This window comes from Aegilops tauschii, chromosome 7, assembly GCF_002575655.3.
Source record: "Aegilops tauschii subsp. strangulata cultivar AL8/78 chromosome 7, Aet v6.0, whole genome shotgun sequence".
NCBI lineage: Eukaryota > Viridiplantae > Streptophyta > Magnoliopsida > Poales > Poaceae > Aegilops > Aegilops tauschii.
In genome coordinates this window covers 519,811,384-519,817,383 of record NC_053041.3, presented here as the reverse complement: position 1 = coordinate 519,817,383, position 6,000 = coordinate 519,811,384, and positions in this window count along the sequence as shown.

The window sequence follows — 6,000 nt, the reverse complement described above, 5'->3', positions numbered from 1 at the left end:
ACACCATCCGATGTGTGTACAATCATCAGATTCCCATCTGCATCTAGTTCGGTTCTTTTGCTTGTTTTGTGCCATGTCATCTGTCTGGCCATCTCTTCGACCATGAAAAGACGTTGAAGTCTTGGTACGATTGGCATATTCCGAAGAACACTAACGGGGATTTTGGTCTGTGTCTTCTCACCCATACCGTTGTCTACCACAACATACCTGGAAGACTTGCAAATGGGACAATAGTTCAAGTCCGCATAGTCAAGCCTAAACAAGACACATCCTTTCTCACAGGCATGTATCTTATCATAGGGCATCTTCAGTGCACGGAGGATTTTGTCCGACTGGTACAGGTTTGCAGGCATTACATGGCCTTTGGGTAGAAAGCGTCCAAATACTGTCATCATTGCATCGTAGCATTCTCTGCCCAAGTTGAACTGAGCCTTCAGAGGCATTACTTGTGAGATGGCATCCAACTGACAAAGCTCAGTGTGCTCATGGAGCGGACGTTTTGAAGACACCAACATTTCATTGAAGGCCTTTGCAGATTCCTCCATCTCCTTGTCCGAATCCCGAGCATCATCAAAGTCTTGCACCATGTTTTCCATCCCGGTACCATGCTCGTTGGTGCGACATCGATCCACCTCAGCTCGGTCACGTTGGGCAGACTCACCATGAAATGTCCACACCGTATAATCGGGCGTAAAACCACTCTTCTGCAGGTGTTTGCCCATTTCAGCCTCTGTCTTCTTTTCCCAATTGCCGCACCATAAACAGGGGCACCAGGTTTTCCTCTGGCCATTTGCAAATGCGGCTCGCACAACCCCTTGGTTTTTGTGAACCATTCAGTGCTCCATTTGTTCTGACCAGTGTGACCGGTGTACATCCACGCACGATCACTCATCTTGACTTTCAGAGCTACTAGACACACAACAAATATATATATATATATAATTCAGCATGTATATATTCATCAGTTGATCTACTTTGTCAATTTTATTACGTCCATGCAACCTACACTCTAATAGGTAATGATAGGTCCTAATCCCACCCGAGTATGTTTAGATTGGGTTCATTTTCCCATGCTATGCTCCGGATCCTACGCAAAATTTCGGCAGCACCTCCCCGCTGTTCTCCTGATACACGTCTCTGCAATAAACAGAGAGGATGTGTACCCGGAGAACAACAGGGGAGGCACTGACGAAATTTATGCGTCGGATCCGGAGCAAAGCATATGGGAAAACGAACCCAATCTAAACATACTCGGGCTGTCCATGGATAGCGTTGGACAATTCGAAAGAATCAAGGTTATAAATATGCAAATGCATGCATATTTATAACTATGACTCTTTCGAACGGGAGACACATATTGGTTACGCATACTGATGATTCAAGACACATATATAGCTAGCTATCAAGTTTCATCGGAATAGATCAAATAATTAATGGGGGAGGAGGACATGTCATTTGTGCTCACCCACGAACGAAGGGTCAGAGCTCGTCAAACGCACGGCGAGGTCGTCGAACACCAAACCTCGCAGCGATGAAACAACTGCACATTTAAAACTACCCGATCAACAAAATTATATATGATGTTTTTCATAACAAAATCGAAAAATATATGACCTAACTAATAATTCACAAATATATAACCCCGTCGGCCTCTGGAAGGCCAAAGAACACCTTTTCGGGAGGTGTCGGGGGTCGGGGTGTCGTGTTGGTGTCGGGGTGCCGTGTCGGGGTCGGGGTCTCGGGGTCGGGGTGTCGGGTCGGGGTGCCGGGTCGGGGTCGGGGTGCCGTGTCGGTGTCGGGGTCGGGGTGTCGGGTCAGGCTCGGTGTCGGGGTGTCGGGGTCGGGGTCGGTGTCGGGGTCGGGGTCGGGGTCTCGGGGTCGGGGTGTTGGGTCGGGGTGCCGGGTCGGGGTCGGGGTGCCGTGTCGGTGTCGGGGTCGGGGTGTCGGGTCAGGCTCGGGGTCGGGGTGTCGGGGTCGGGGTCGGGGTCGGGGTCGGGGTCGGGGTCTCGGGGTTGGGGTGTCGGGGGTGTCGTGTCGGGGGTCGGGGTGTCGTGTCGGTGTCGGGGTGCCGTGTTGGGGTCGGGGTGCTGTTTCGGGGTCGGGGGGTCGGGGTGTCGTGTCGGGGTCAGGGGGTTAGGGGGTCGGGTGTCGGGGTGGAGTCGGGGTCGGGTGTCGGGGTGTGGTGTCGGGGTTGGGGGGTCAGGGGGTCAGGGGGTCTTCTCATTCTTCTACTACTTCTACTTCTTCTCATTCTTCTACTTCTTCTCATCCCCCGTCTTCTACTTCTTTTCTTCTTCTTCTTCTTCTTCTTCTTCTTCTTCTTCTTCTTCTTCTGCTTCTTCTTCTTCTTCTTCTTCTTCTTCTTCTTCTTCTTCTTTCTCCTCCTCCTCCTCCTCCTCCTCCTCCTCTTCTTCTTCTTCTTCTTCTTCTTCTTCTTCTTCTTCTTCCCCCTTCTACTTATTCTACTTTTCGTCTTCTTTTTTCATCTTTTTTCACTTCCTTTAATTATGACTATTTAACTAAAACCTAAAACTAGTCTAATATAATCCAATCTAATTAATCTAATCTAGCTAACTATATAACCTAAACCTAAACTAATTAAAACTAAACTATTTAAACTAATTAAACCTAAACTAATTAAACTAAATAACCTAAACTAATTAATTCTAAACTGAAAAAACTTAAACTAAAAAACCTTATCTAAACAGAAAAGAAAAACAAAAAACAGAAGAAAAAAATAGGACACAGGGGGGCGGCATGGGCTCACCGTGGGGGGCGGCGACGGGTCGGGGAGGGGGCGGCGACGGGGCGGCAGCAAGGCGGCGCAGCGATGGGGAGGGGAGGGGCAGCGATGGGCGGCGCTCCTCGGGGGCGGTCGACCCGCGGCTGCAGCGGCAGCGGCGGTTGGTCGGGCGTCGGGGGCGGGGACGGGCGCGGCGGTACGGGGCTTGGACGGCCGCGGCGCGGCTGGCCGACGTGGAAGGAGCGGCAGGGCCGCGATGGAGGTTGGGGAGGGGTGCGGGGCGGCGGGGAGGCCGGCTACGCCGGACGGGGTCGGCGGCGGCACGGGCTGGTGTGGGCGGGGCGATGTGGAAGAGGCGGCGAGGGTGCGGTGGAGGTCGAGGCGGCGAGGGTGCGGTGGAGGTCGGGCCGGGGCGGCGGGGGGCCGTGGCGGCGGCGGGGTGGGAGGAGAGAACGGCGAGGAGAGAAGAAGTGAGTAACGGGCGGGGGGTACGGGCCGTTAGGTAGTGCCCTCTTTGCCGTCCGCCTATCTTTGCCGTCCGCCCTTTTTGCCTCTTTGCCGTCTGCTGGCGGACAGCAAAGAGGTGGGCCATTAAGTTTTTTCCAAACGGGCGGGGGGTGGGGGCCACCTCACTCTTTGCTGTCTGCCAGCGGACGGCAAAGATTCTTTGCCGTCCGCTGGCTAACGGCAAAGAGCTCGCAGATGGCAAAGAGCTTCTTTGCCGTCTGCCGTTTCTTTGCCGTCTGCTTTTGGGTAGCTGATGGCAAAGAGCTTCTTTGCCGTCAGCTAGTAGACGGCAAAGAGCCGCAGATGGCAAATTAGCTGATTCCAGTAGTGTTTACTCCCCCCTGCAGTCTCTAGACACAAGTGGACGCGCGGGTGCACGTGGAAAAGTCGCGGATGCCGGTCAAAAACACGGTCTAGAGCGCCTGGCGGGGCGTTCGACCGTTGACGCCGCGTCCCCCGACCACCTCGAGCCTCCCCCTTGCGCCAGTCGAGGTGCCTCGACGTCCGCAACACGCCACCGCGCTGCCCCCTCCTTTCCCTCTCTGTCCTGCCTGTGTCGCGCGTGCATAGAGCCGCCCGAGCCGCCAATGCGCGTGCGAGCTCATGGCTCCACCCAGAGCTCGCCCCGCTCCCTCTCTCTCTTCCTAGCGCCCTACTCCACCCCCACGAGCACCGAAGACAACCCTCGCTCTTTCCCCTTGCCGGCCGAGCCGTTGCCACAGCCACCCGTGCACCGCGTACACACTGAGCCACGGGTTGGCTACTTAAGGCCACCCCGAGCCCCCTCTCTACTCCTTTGGCTCTCTCTCCCTCCCGTGCACCCCCTGGACCAACCCACTCCCCTCCTCGCGCTCTCCATCCTCCTCCTAGGCCGGAGCCGAGCCGCCGGCCGCTGCTTAAATTCGCACGCCTCGGCCCCTCTCTCATCCCCCTGGACAGCCCCTCACCCTCTTGTCACCACCACAAGCCCTTCCCTCGTCGCCGTTCATCCCCAGGAGCATCGTCTGCTCGAAGCCAAAGATGGCCGATGGCCTCTCCCGCGGTCGTCCAGGCCGTCACCACTACGGCCCTCGTCGGCGAGCGGGCCGTACACCGATGGATGCGGCTCATCCACGTGAGAACGCCGGTGGGCGGAGCGTATCACCGTCGGGAGCCGCTCCTCCCCGCGGCCAGAGCGCGCACAGGAGGAACACGAAGACAAGGGCCCTGCAGGCGGGCCCCGCTCGTCAGTGGCCCAGCCACCAGGCCATGCTGGCAAATGGAGGCGGGTTCGCCGTCTCCCGCGTCCTCGCAGCAAAGGCATACGGCTCCTGGGCGCCTTCGACGTCACCCCTATTGCCCGCACGGCCGAGCAGCTCGGCCGCCCACTGCCTATCTCTCGCCCAGTGCGCAGAATAAGGGTATAGCCTTTTTCTTATTTTCTTTTCTCAGATGACTTATAAAATCCACAAGTAATTCAAATGGACTGCAAATTTGATGATTCAATTTTCTAATAGTTCATAAATTCATGATCTATCACATGGTGTTGTTTCCACATTTTTCTAGGAAACTTTTCTTCACACACATTTCGTAAAACCCTATTTTCCTATTTCTGTGATGAACTTTAGAAAATCACAGAGAGCTCAAAATTGATCCAAATTCCATGATTCAAATTCCTAGGTACTTCTAAGTTCATAACTTAGGTTATGAACATTTTTATTAATACTTTATGTGCCACACAAAATGATCAGCCATTTCTTCATATTTGTCACCTTTGCAAATTCATAGGAAAATCATTTGAACTCCAAATCCAGTGAAACCAACTCCTAGAAGCTTCTAAATCACTCCTGTTAAATGGGTGCATTTGCTCATTTATCAAAAATGTATTTCTGTGCACTTCTTGCAAATCCATAAATCTATTGATTCCATCATATTGACATGTTCAGAGATATCCATTGATCAAATCCCAATGAAACCACTTTGGTCATTCCTCATATGACCAAAGGTATCCTCGAAAAGTCCAACTCACACTTTTAGAGCACTTTCCTTTTTGCCTTGTTGTGTTACTTATTGATATTGTTTCCGATGTTAGTTGACGAAGTAGAGGGAGTACTTGGAGAAGGACCAGAAGATTTCAAGACTCTGATGAACCAGGCAAGCAGCCCTTTGACCATGATGAACCATTTTACATCATAATAGCATTTTCCTTGCTTCACTGAGTGCATGATATATCTTGAATGGCAACCTTGCTAGGCTTGCCTCCGTTGCATACTTCATTGATACTTGCATTGTTCATGACTCTACCCTTGCTTAGAGTTGTGTTGGTGGGGTAGAGAAATATGCTATAGTAAATGGCTACGCAAAAAGTGGGTCAGGGTTATGCATGGAAAGAAACAAGTGTGGTTTGACATACATGCAAATAGCCCAAGTGGGTGCCACTAATGCCCTTGGGAGATGATGATGAACTAGGTCACTGCTTGGTGGAAAAGTAGTGTACCGAGGCTTGATGATAGTGTTGTTTACAGAGATGGATTAGATTTAAGATTGTCTACCCTCCCAACCAAACATGTACAACCACACTACCCCTTATGGGATGGGGCATTATTGATTACCTAGTTCGTGCTAGCATGGATACCTGCATTACTAGTGACGGGAGTGATGTGGTCACTCTGGGGACGGGGTCGTGCTTGGATAGGCGGCCATGACTGTTTTCACAGGGCACCGGACACACCGTTGGTACCCCCATCCATGTGAGATGTGATGAATATGGC